The following is a 14,159-nucleotide window of genomic DNA, read 5'->3' on the forward strand; positions in this document are numbered from 1 at the left end:
AAACGTGCACCAAATGACAAAAGCTAGTGGGTGCTACCTGAAATGTCTGACCGTTTCCAAAATCTTGCTTGAGTAACTGTTTTGGCGTATCCTATTACCTGGATGTCTAACCTTCACCGACGTACAACAAATGTATAATGCAAATACACGCCACGAGTTGTCAGCGAAACTAACGCCACTCCAGAGTTGGTTAAGCATACGTTTGCTATATCCCCAACAAAGCCGCTGCTAGCCGTACAGAAGCTATCCCAAACAAACCGCTGCTAGCAGTCAGAAGCTCTGAGGAAGGCGTCTGATAGACCCCGAAACGTCAGCAATTAGGTGACAAATCCTGCTTGTGTAAAAGAAAAACTCCAGACGTACCCTATAGAAAACGCACCTGCTGTGTTGAGGCCTTCCCCTGCCGGACCAGCTCACGACTCGCTCGGCAATTTCCCGCCTACAGAGAGCAGACTGACGTAACTGGGACCGGGAATCAACAAGTCTAGCGGAGTCCCGGGCTGCTCGTCGTCGATTACTAACGATTTTCGGCGATATAATCAAGAAGTTTCCCCTATGTTTACACTCTAGCCTGGCGGGAGGCATCAATTTCTCGCTTACGTAGGGAACTATTTCACAACTCGCTTTAAACTACAGAGACCGTGGGTTCTCTTGGCTTGGCTTCGTTGTCCGAATATTTTAGGGGCCTTTCTCCCTCCTGCTGCATGCCCTCTGGTGGCCGATGCGTGACAGACATACTCGGCCACAGTGGCTGCAGGTAAATGACGGGTCTGGTGTTGGGGCCGTGACGGTGCGGTTCTTCCTCTTTCTAAGAGACCGTGGGTAGTGACATAGTTAATGATATTACCTAAGTTCTTTTGGCGATGCCTCAGGAAGGTTTTTTTAAAATGAGGGATAACATTACTATTGCGTCATTCCATTTTCTTTGATCCTACTCTTTTTTTTTGATGTAACAAAACCTTAAGGGAAAAATTAGGTACTAGGTTTAAAATCAAATTAAGGCACTAGAGGATCTTGAAGGTATAGCCGCTGGGATATACACTAGTACGTAAGTATCGGTCTGGAAAAAAGGATCAGACAAACGGTGCTTCCAATTCACGAGGGGTAGCATATCGCCAATGGTAATTCACGACTAGAGAAAAACAATGTTTCATAGTTTTACAAGATTATGAAGGTTTTGTATGAGTGCTTCTAACGGCATGAGTTAGGAAATATGAGAACATTCTAAAGCACATAGACAGGCACCGGTAATGCGGATAGTGTATGGTTCAAGGCATCAGTCATACAGGAAAAACATGGGAAAACCGAGTATACTCGATGGCCACAGGACTAAGGTTAAAACATATGAGTTACTGTTAACAATAGAGAGGGAGAATGCAAGGAGAAAAAGGGACATCCACAAGCAGAAAGATATTTCATTTACCTGTTGATGGGATTTACTCTGTATAAAAGATAGGATTTCCTCTCCATAAATTTGTTGATGGGATTTCCTTTTCCATAAATTTGTTTTGAAACAAATAGATTTCTATTTACTGAAACGTATAAACGCATCACACTTTAACCACAGCAGAAGTACAGATTATTTTATTGCGTGTGAGAGGGGATTAAATTGTTGCAAGCGGGAAGATTTGCTTAAAGTTTACCCCAATGGACCATGATTTGTTGCATTGTACAGGGTTAGATCATGAGATCTTATGTGATGTCTAGATAAAATACGAAAGCAAGCTAGTCTCGTCTCGTGTAGCTTTGACGGCACACTCGCCACCTGTGTCCTCTGAAACGACGTCAGTAAAACCGTGGGAGGGAGGCCTGGTGCGTACGCGTGTCACTCACGCCTTTTGGGGTTCATTCAAGAAGCTCAGCGTGCTCATCAGCGATCTGCAGGGTGCTGCAGGCGGCACAGCAGGGTTTGGGCTACTTCGAGTTGACGTGCAATGACTGCACACCTCCCCCCTCCAAAAATGAATATGCAGAATGGATGGGCTTAAGTCAAGCTGACGGGCTTAAGAATGAATTTTCAGGCCGACATCCAAGCATGTTATCGGTGGTCAAGAATATGCAGAGTAGATGCTAGCGGTAAAAAGAAGGTCGTGGATGAATATACTCCAGACGTTTTACTTTGATCATGAATAATGAACACTGTCATCCAATGCACCATTTCCCCATACCAGCGAATCCTCGCTAAGGGTGTGCCATCCATATCTTGTCCATGGACTACTTTGCCCCCCAAATTGCATGGATTGTAGCCACTTCACGTTCGTATACCGGACGAACACCTTCTTCCAGAAATCGGCGACTTACTGTCTCTTCATTAATGACAGATAACGGAAATTAAAACACAAAGAAAGAAAAGAAACTAGTCTCCAATGGCCTATCTCTCAGCTATAGCCTTGAACTGCTTTAATATTATACGGACATAAAAAAAATAGCGACATTTTCTGTAGGCATGTACCTAAACAGATCAACAGCGTTTTAACTTAGCACTCACTAAGCGAATTCTCTCCAATCTGTATCTGTAAGAACCGTAGCCTCGCTGGATAGAGAAATAAAAGCCTTTTGTAAATTTGAAGCTTCCACATGACTGGAGGCAAGTATTCGGCGGCACGGAAATTAAAGATCAACTCACCAACACGCTCCGAGATCGTTTGAAGCAGATTTAAGACGAGTGCAGTCTTCCCAGTCCAAATTGTGCATGGTGTCCGCACGCAAGCATGTTGTTGAATAATGCATAAACCTTTCAAGCCCAAACATAACATATACAGACACTCTGGCAAATGAAACTGAGCTTGATGTTTTGAAAATTTTAATGCAGCGTCAAGTCTCATATTTCTCCCGAGAACCCTAACACTACCTCATAAAACACTCTAATTTTAATTTTATACATTTTATGCACCTTTTAGATGTCTGGGTTTTCAGAGCGTCACTAAGAAGCTAGGCCACGATAACTCGATTTTTGTCGCCCACGTCCCAGTGCTTAGTTTCACTGGTACATCTCCGTATCTCCTGTATCTGTATCTGTATCTGTATAGCCGGTATAACCGCCTTTCGGCGTAACACATCAGCTTCGCAGGCACGCGGCGCGGCGGCAGCTGGCTATATTACACCGATCGACTTGTTACACCTAACCCTTGAACTTCTAGCTCTAGACATTGTTTAAAGCTATCTATTGACAATGCCCCTACTGTACTTGGTGACAGTGAGTTCCACTCTGCGATAGTTCTAGGAAAGAATGAATTCTTGAACACCTCAATCCTTGGTTGATAACTCTGGTACTTGAATGCGTGGCTATTTCTTGTTCTCTTCTGGGCTGGTATTAGGTACTTAGTAGTTGGGACATCCACCAGTTTATTAGTCATTTTGTACATCATGCATAGTCTAGACATCTTTCTTCTGTCTTTCAGTGAGGTCCACTGTAGGCTTCATTTCATTTCCGTGACACTAGCACCTCTTACATAGTTGTTCATACAGAATCTTGCAGTTTGAACAAGTTAACCTCCTGGAAAGGTTAACTTGTTCAAAACTCGAAAAACATAACACATCATCGACCAGCGTCACGTCGTATTTTTTCTGTACTGATTGAAAAAGAATGGGCATAACATATAAAGATGTTAAACAAGATAAAAAAGAGAGCCGGCAGTTAGATAATCCTCCCACGCTTCAACTTTCCAAACACGCACTCGCTTGCAACTTGGAGCAACGGAGATGATATTTCGTCATCAACAACGCATTTTGCGGACCAAGACTCCTAGTGTGTATCCTTATAATTAGAGCTGCAGGAGGTTTCATTACAATGTAAAGAGATCAAAATTGAACCCTTGCTCAAATACATGATAATTATGGTGCAGCCCTATGGCCAAATACATGCTTTTATTATTTTTTTCGTGAGATTATGGTCATATCATGGCAACTAGTGAAAGGTCCCTAGTTAGGTCTTGGTTAACGTTAGTGACATTAAGCATGAAAGTTCATCCGTGTTGGTACAAGTCATCAAGTCATTATGACATAAAGACTAAGCTTCAATTTCCAACACCAACTACAAACAATTGGGACTTACCCCAAATTTTCAGTTGACTCCATCAACCTTGTTCACGGAATGGACTCCTCAAGGTTGATGGAGTCAACTGAAAATTTGGGGTAAGTCTCAATTCTTTGTAGTTAGAGTTGGAAATTGGAGCTTAGTCTTTATTTCGTTAGTGACATTTGGTTACAGTTCGCATACCCGGAGAATGTGTTCCATAGTTTGGGTGGCAATGTGTGTCGACAATCAACCGAATTGACCCGTCCCAATTTCAGGAGGTTTTCTATAGCCCTATCTACCACCTTTCCACGGCATTCCTGTCACTTCCGTGATGTAAGTAAATCTGATAAGTAACAATCTCCATACGTCATGACAATTATGCATGCAGACGACAGTTATCAAGCAGGTATCAAAATTAGAAATCATTATCTTAACATTTAATCATGCACATTCTACATCGTTCTCATTCAAATAAATCGATGCCACGAAGTACATATCACAGTAGGCATATATACCCTACTCTTTTCTTTCTAACACTAGGAAAGAATGGTTGATGTTTCACTATATATACATCGTTCTCATTCAAATAAATCGATGCCACGAAGAACATATCACAGTAGACATATATACACTACTCTTTTCTTTCTAACACTAGGAAAGACTGGTTGATGTTCGACTATATATATATATATAGTGATAATTCTAGTTGATGTGGCTACATGGTAAAATGGCATATGTTATGGTATAGCGACTAGATTTAACGTAGAAAATAACGACAACCTACCTTGAGAGCTTTTGCAACAGTAGGATGAAACCCAGCTTTGCACTCGCAGTTCTGCCGATAACAATCGTCAGCGTGGAGCAAATTCTAATCAGCCTCTAGTCTGTGATAATGCCTGGTGGTGCCAGCCTGCCGTCTCCTAGGTAACCGGCTTATGTGGAAAGGGGAGAGGGCACGGCGACGTAATTTCAGACGCACGATTTGCTAAACATACACCGTCTTTTGCTGGAACCATCAAAGGGGGCAATGCGAGAGGTGAGAACTGTCACATGCAGCCTTATGAACCTCTACTAAGAAACACACCGCTAATTATCAAAGCAAATGCGTAAGCGAAAGACCAGTGAGATGACACGTTAGCCCATTACCATTTATGTATATATACTACAGATACGTTTTAGTAAGAGTAATACGACATGTTAACCATTACATTGTTAATTTCACGTAAAAACACTGAAAACGTGTCTATAGAGAGGGTTCAGAAAAGAGCAAGTAAAATCATTCTTGGACAGAACTACATCAGTTACAGCTCAGCGCTGTAAGTTCTCTCCCTAACTACACTGAGCGAACGACGGCATGAACTGTGCAGGAACTACGCCCAGTCTCTACTGAAATTCTCTATCTACAGAATCTGGTTACCCCGTACCTTGAGGTCTTGTCTGACCGGAAGACTACATCCAGTAACCTGCTACAGACTTTCAAACCCCTGAACTGAAAGGTTTACAAGGAGTTCTACCCATCAGTTACCTAAGCCTTTGAACAGTGAATGCTTAACGGATCACGGAATTTTAGTTTGAACAGTCTCTATTTAACAGAATTACGTTTTTAATTTGTATATAGAACAATTTGTAAGAAGGGTTCGCAGTTCAGACCCTGGTCATGGGCTGCCATGACCTCCACATGTGTACCATATGATTTATTTTATTTATTCAGAATTGTAACATGACAATACAAAGTGTGCACTAGGCAGCAAGCATGCTGATAGCGTACACACCTAACACATACCTGGACATATGACATAGAAAAACAACAATAAATAGCATGACCATATGGTTGTATGTATGTATGTATGTATGTATGTATGAGTGAATGAATGAATGAATGAACCAGTTATCTATCTATCTCTTGTCGCACTTTAGTCAAAATAGGTGTACAATGCCTTGAGCATGATTATATCACGATATCCATTATTACATGTTAAAAAACGCCAGTGGTTGATTTGTATTTACAGTCGAAGGCAACCGGTCGGGCGTCTGATAGGACTCCCCTTCATTAAGAAGAGCAGAGAACCATGAAATGTTAGTGACACATTAGGAACAATTAGCATGGAACATCACACATCATCTAAATCAAATCTTTCATCTGCACGAATTAGCAGTATATATTTAGTTACCCGATCCTATTAAAAACATTCCAACAAATCATATAAGTACTGTACTTTTCCCTGATGACTTTAAAGTGGAATATCTTACATATTTATATACCTTAACTTTAATTTTTAAGCGGATGCAGTAACCAGCGATGACAATGTATCCTTAATTTATATAATGACAAACAAGATGTTTAGAATAGGAACTAGAGTTCAAATCTAGTTAAGTGACGTATAGAAATTCGTAATACTCGGTCTGAACAACATAGTCATAGTAGCCTCCACCGGGCTTTTCTACGGGAATACGGCTCGTGGAATTGAGCAAAAAAGAGAGTTAAACTATGAGTTTCCCCTATTTAAGTATCAAGTGGGTACTTCGGCCACGTACGGTAAACATTGAGAGTGGTTCGTATGCAGTAGTGTGCTGTAAACTAGATTGGAGTTTAAGCCGCTGATTTGCTCAGTTGTACGAGGATTATCGACTTGACGTGCTCAATCTACAGCAGGGTGCAATTTGTGTAGGCGACTTGTAAGGCAACAAAAATCAATGTAGACTGGAACCTTTTCGTACTTAAAAACCTTTGAGAAGCAGCAAAGATTGCTGGAATTAGATGCATCGTCAACTTGGCAATGACTGCAGATGTGACCTCCGGACAAATCTGTAACCAAGGTCACTCTCACAGCAGCTCCTATACATCTTTGTCAACATATATAAGGTGAATTTTGGTCCGTAATTGATAGAAATATGCATAGAATTACTTCGGTGAAGGTTAGACATCCAGGTAATAAGGTACGCCAAAAACGGTTACTCAAGCAACTGGATATGATTTTGGGATGTAGAAACAATATGGGGTGTATGGAACTATATAACGGGGGAACTCAAATAAGCATTCCACCCCTGATTCATTCTCTCTGTTTATAACATTCATTTTCCGTATTCTGGTATTTTTTTTGTTTTTTACTCTGATTTTATACATGAACATGTAAGGATCGAGGCGCAACTCAGCATTCAAGTAGTGTTGCCAGGTCTGTTGAAGAATAAACGATTTTTGATTGATTAGTCGATAGCGCTCCTCATCTAATTGTTCCTTCAGAGTGCAGTAATTGTACGCAACAAGTTCACAACAAGTACTAACGTGGCATGCTATATGTCGTATACATGTACTTATATATTATATCTGGAGTTATGATCACGAATTTCAATCAATTACTAGTTATCAGTAACATTGAAGTTACATCCTCGCCATAATCACGACGCCTACGTGATTCTATTAACGTTTAATAGCTTATTTGTCTGTATTCTATTGTTAAAAGTGATTCCAACACACGTACACGTACACGTGAATCTTTCTCGTAAACAAGCCACAGCCACATGTTTCTCGCCGACGGGTTACAAAGAAATGCGCCTACGCTTGACGGCTGGTGATGACACCTAATACACACTTACTCACGGGTACATGCTGGGTTTATACAGCACAATAGAAACAGTGAGTGAAAAAAGCAGAAGGTCGGAGACTCTTTATGTATAAGGTCTCCGACCTTCTGCTTTTTTCACTTATTGAGATATGAGATATCTTGAACTTTGTAAATGTAAATGTCTTCTTTATCTAGCTGGTCACATTGATTATGCAAATAAGACAATGATTAGCATGATCTAATGTAATTGATGGCTTTCTCCACCAGAAAATATTCGGAAACACAAACTTATGGACAGGCTTATTAACAGAGAGACCAAAAACAACACCTCTGTTTCCACGGAGCTGACAATACTTTCATAAAAGGCATTGGAAATGCCTACGCCTGCTGTTTATAAAGGATAGCATACTTAGGCATGGGATAGTATACGAGTTACAGCGAAGAGTTGACAGATTTAAAACCAGCATGAGCTACAAACCTTGCTTGTATGGATTCACAGCAGGCATGTAATATCCTACGCACAAATCTTTGCTGTATGAGTGAAAGACATTTTCAAAACCTGAGGGGTAATTCGACAAATATACTGTCGTGGATCACCGGTGCGAAAAATTGCATCCAGGTTCTAAGTGTTCAAAACACCTATTTTACCCGATTAAACCATAACTCAAGGCCGTTTAAAGAACCCAAGATGATCGTTTTAGCACCCACTGTCCTATAAGTCAACAATATTGAAGTAACAAAAGTGCCTAAATATTATATTTACTAGCGTTTGCCACAGATATAATAGCTCTTGAGGTAAGAATCTGCCAGAATATGGTCGTATAAGTTCCGTAAATGCTTTATATCACCATAAACAATCCCGGAGTTGTCAATTTAATGCGAAGTAATTTAAGTATGGTATTCGCCTTAAACCTGATCGAAATAGAAATAAAAATTCTGACACCTTCCTGGCAGGTTGGTAAATTTCTTGTTGCAGGTAGTAGCTTTGTATCAGGGTGTTATACAAAACTCGTTGCCACCAAGCACAGCTGGGGCGTCATCACTAGAAAGCCTTAAACAACACCTGCAATTAACTGTGCAAAGATTGAGTGTAACAAGTCGTTCGGTGTGATATAGCCGCCGCGCCGCGTGCCTGTGAAGCTGGTGTGTTACGCCGAAGTGCGGTTATACCGGCTATACAGATACAGAAGCTGGTGTGTTACGCCGAAGTGCGGTTATACCGGCTATACTGATACAGATACAGATCTTGCTTCGAACTGACAGGTAGGCTGTCTTGTCACGGATGAAGAGATTCAAGACTTTCTAGTTGAAATGATGAATACGTTACGGCTCTTTGCAGAGATTCGTGATCTTCCCTACAAATAACAACATTACAGCGGTCAAAAACTCCTTTCTTCTTTTCTCCACCGCATTCGCCAAGGGCCATGCGAAGAGCACCCTTTGAAAAGGTTTCGGTACTTTTGACAAATCATAGCTTCAAGCTATCACCGGATCAAAGGACTTTGTTGTAACGTTATATATCTACTATTTTTATGTCACATATTTATCTCGTATATATGAAAAAAAATCGTTATATCATATATATATATATGAAAACTTCCTTCTGTAAGTCAGCTAAAACGACGGACACGTCATGTATATCCCCTTTCCTACAACACACCCCACTGCAGAACAACGTACAGACAGAAGACCTTTTCCCCGCGTACAGTCACGGACTGGAACTCCTTGTCATCAGGTATAGTAAACGTTTCATCCCTAGAACCTTTCCAGGATAGACTGGCCCAGCAAGACTGAAAACCTACAAGACTTCCTACCTCTACCATTCACACTGGGATGAACAAAGCAAACTACAACACAAAACAAAAACAAAGCTAGCTGGTGTGTTACGCCGAAGCGCGGTTATACCGGCTTTACAGATACAGATACAGATACAGATACAGAAACTAGACTGTAACCTGACCTTTTTTCAAACATAGCGAAGCAGATTCATCATAAGGCTGATGTTGTCCTCCTCAACCCAAAGAAGAAGAAGAAGAAAACATGAGTCACCTCTATTCAGATACGCAGACGCTTCAATGTGACGCTGTTGCTCTTTCTGACATATGCAGCTCTCGCTAGCCCTCCTTCAATCAAATGTACTGGTGTAGTTGTAGATTCATGAGACCGACGCTATGTGAAATGCTGTCGCAGGCTGTGTTTAGAAGTGCTCATCGGAGTGACTAAAACTCTGCGATGAAAAGAAAACGGATACAGCCTACCCTAGAGTCGTGATTAGGGTCGGATCATGAATGGATTCTGCGATGGAGTCAACCGCATGGAGCAAAATTACTGCGTCACCTCTCCCATTTCACACACTTGAACTGCCGTCATAATCACCTGAGCGACAAACGAGACATTTCTCAGAGGCGTCACAAATCGCTCAGGCGTACCATCTGAAGTGCAACAGGTTAGGAATTGTCACTAGTAATGAGTCTTAGCAACATTTACGCTTCGTGATCACATAAGACCACTTCCCCGGGAAGGTCTTGGAAAGGTAGCCTGGGACTGCTGGATCATGATCCGATGACGACAGAAAGCAGTTTCGATATCAGCACTATTAGATTGTAGAATCCCTTGCCTGTGCAGCGATTGAGTTTTTTAATACCCTCAAGCCATATCTCTTAAAAGCCGAATGCTACTAGAGAATTATCTACGTCAGAAATGTACTGAATTCTCTGGCGTTTAACCTGTCTATGTTTTATCTTGCATTGAATTGATATGTTGACAGTAATTCGGCTACAAATATTGACAGAAGACGATAAATATCTTCAACTTCAATAAGTCAAGGAAACTTCGCAACAAATTTTTAACGTGGAAAGCTTAGTACGTGATTGCTGCAAGTAGCTTAGTGACAGCCGAACAATTTGGAACAAGCTAGTGCAGTATAGCCTGCTTTTAGGGACAACTACACAGCATAAAGAAAAAAAACGCATGCACCAGTCTGAGTACCATCCATTTGTCAGCCAACAAAATGTCTAAATCTTACGCAATCAAGAACTTGAGTGTAATGCCAAACCTAACACTCGTCACGATCATGACTATACATCATAGACGCAATTAGAGGGGACGGTATTTAATTAAAGTGTACTTAGCCCTATCAATATTTAATTTGCCAACCAACATCGGCATCTTGCTAACCCTGATTGATCTGGCCAGATGTTCTGTTTCGTCTCCGAGCTTGTATTTCCGCTGTGTTCAAGGACACACTAAATCCTTCTGGTATATACATATGCAGTCTAATATTTGTCAGGATTATCATAAAAGCTCGTTACGAAAAGAACTGAAGTATTGTTTTGTGTGATTTAGGTGTAGGTCTGTCTTCATTGCGTCGGTTTCATGATTGGTGGGAGGTGATTTTGACAGTTGATTGATAGGGAGCTCAAGCCTGACGGAGACCCAGTACGCACTGACTGGGAGTAAGTGGGTAGTATGTGGAGGAATGCAGAAAGCTATGTACAGGTGATACAAACCTATTGAACATAGTTTGTAAAAGTTTCTGACCTCTGACCTCTCAGACACCTTGCACAAAAAGGTTTGGCTAACTTGTATAATGTAATTTTGTTACCAAATGAAGTTACTAATTAATGCTAAATGTGCAGAAGTTACTTCAATGAAGCTTATTGTATTATTAAGTATTATCTAAACGGGAACTTAAGGCTCCAGATGTCTTACTGGGGGACGACTGCGTGTGCAAGATGTCTCCTATATACTGTATTATTAAGTATTGTTATTAAATGGGGAATGTAAATAGTTGTTGTTATGATGTTTGCATGTTAAATGTATGTAAGAGGACTCCAGGATAAGTAGTGGTGTATTGTCACTAATTGGAGGTTCCTGAAATAAACAAACAAACAAACAAACAATGGAACATGACTCACCGACGGTCTCAGGCACTGACCGCCAGGAATCTGTGACCCACCCCTAGGCCATGACGTCACACGTTCCTTAGATCAGCACCAATAGGAAAGCAGCCAAAAAGGAACCCTCGACCAATGAACTTCGGCCTATCTCTTTGTTGTCTCTCTTAGAAAAGCTTGCAGACAGCCTTGTCACCCTGTCTTATCTTTGGCTCTTGTCGTCTTGCTAGACGGTCTGCAGTCTTAAGTCTTATACTCTTCCACAAATCCACTGCCTTAAGAGCAGATCCACTATTCACAGTTTAGTAGAATTGACTAATGAGATTTTCAAGGCCACTCACAGTCCATGCACAGTGTTCACACTCACAATCAAGCTTTTCCATAATCTCGCCATCCTTAGATTAATATCGGGCTGCCACCTCCGAAGAGTTGGGTCGCTATCTTCCTGACAGGCGCCAGATGGTCTGGTATTACGGATCCCCGAACGTTTGTTTCACTCTAACAGCTTATCAATCTGATATGTATGTGCATCTTTTCTGACGTGTTTTCGTAACCAACTTTGACAGAGTTGGAGACTGCATATGTACTACGTTGTATAGCTAGCTATTTCGAAATATGTTATTGTCGACATGTCACATGGCACCAATTTAAACTGCTAGCATGCTCTTAACGTTCTTACAAACTTTCAGATGAATCCATTCCCGTACATGCCCCCATGACTACCTAATGCATCAAAGTACGGCTGTGTCGTCTGGTAACCCTCACTCTACTGGCACCCACATGCAGTGTTTAGGCTAAGTAGAGTTCAATTCAAGATATTAATGGTTCACACTTGAAGCGTACCATACTAAATGGCTACGACGACAACAAAGTGTTATGGGTTATCCGGGTCACATATTTGTGAGTTCGTCTAAATGTACTTTTAATGCTACATCAGGAGTAGCTTTCAAACTACTGTTACTAGTGGCGTGGTAGTGCACAAAATAGGTAGGCGTTCCAAAAAATGTTACTGTTACTCTTGCCAAACTCATGAAAAAGTTGTATGATGGCTCAAAGTAACCTCACCTAATTGAGCTTGACTGGGTTGGGCGCCAGCCTTCCGACTCAAGTGCAATATGTGATGATGAACGAGACGCAGTGAACTACAGTGACTTCATCTTCAACTATAATAAAAACATCTTCAGATTGCAGAGAGTGACTCCCACATACATGTGTAATAAAGACGTTTCAAGTCTTCGGAATGATTTTGTCTGCACAAGAGACGTGACTGGAATATCACGGTGTAACATACACTGCAGAATCTCATCTCCGCTGGTTTGGCACACGGATCCATTCAAGGAATGGAGCGAAACTACATATTACGCCTATTATATATATCGACATGTTATTTCCTTCAATATATACCGGACGAATCGAGGTGGTACAGTGCGCCCTGTTTTTTTAGCGAAGTTTAGGGGAAGGTACATTTTACAGAGAGAAGTAACCGGTATACATCCAGAAAACGCACACTAGAACAAAACTAGGAAAGACGTTGGAGTCAGAAGCTGTTTTAGAAATTACACTGAGCAGCAGAACACAATTCGGCATTCTTCGAAAATGTTTATTTCTAATGAAAGAACGTCTGAAGCAATTAAATGTATAAACTTTCCAAATTTGACATCATTCGCACTACTCCCATTAGTTGTTTACTTTCCGTTGGATGGTTCACCGTTACGGGGTTGAGATCTGCAGCAGAGGAAATAATTGAGCAGAATGAAAGAGACTCTAGGATAAGACATCGTACTCAAAGGGCTTGGATACATGAATGCCTTCTTACTCGCCAATAATGATCCAAGTCTTCGGGTTGGTGAGCATCAGCGCTCCATTACACATGGAGATTGGATTGATTAGATGGCCGAAAACCAGCATGACTTGTGTAACTCTTAGATAACGTATTATGCAATGCACTGTAGCTTGCTTGTAAAGACTATTTGCAGATCTGATTTCATATTGGTATCTAATAAACATTGCAAATGAACACATGGTTTCCTTGCATTCAATATCTTCTTATGAATCGTTATCTAACTTTCTGATTTACTAGTTTGAGAAGATTCAAAGGTTCTTGTTCCGTGTCCACGTCTTGCGTTGATGACCTTGGTCAAGGGCACCACAAATGGGATCCATTACTCACAAGCTTGAACAACAAAGTCGTAATATGAAGTGGATAACCCACAGAAAACGTGAAAGCAGTTGGCCCTGCTTCAAGCACGATTGGGAAACAATTTGGAGGCAGATCAAAAGATCATGTCTGTTGAAATGAACCACGTTCCTCCGGGGGCTCACGTGGCAATCAAAACAATGCGAGTCTCTGGTGAGGACTTTGGATGCTTATACACCAAAATAGGTACTCAAGAGACTGGGGATGATTTTGGAAACGGTCTGATGTTTCAGGTAGCATCCACTACCTTTCGTCAGTGACACTGGTGAGATATTGATCAAGTTCAACAGGTTTATAACCATTCTGCTGCTTATGATGGTTACACAGTCTGTATGTATCTGACATCAATCACAAGATCAGCTATTGCTCTGGAAAAATCATAATTTGACAACCGACGGTAGCTGCCGTGATGAAATCACTGATCTATTATACAAGATCAGAAAAGAGACGTCTGGTGGTCTTTATTAGCAGCTGATGTAATTGCA

The sequence above is a fragment of the Branchiostoma belcheri genome, unplaced genomic scaffold (assembly GCF_001625305.1).
Source record: "Branchiostoma belcheri isolate BF01 breed outbred unplaced genomic scaffold, Haploidv18h27 scaffold17, whole genome shotgun sequence".
Lineage (NCBI taxonomy): Eukaryota > Metazoa > Chordata > Leptocardii > Amphioxiformes > Branchiostomatidae > Branchiostoma > Branchiostoma belcheri.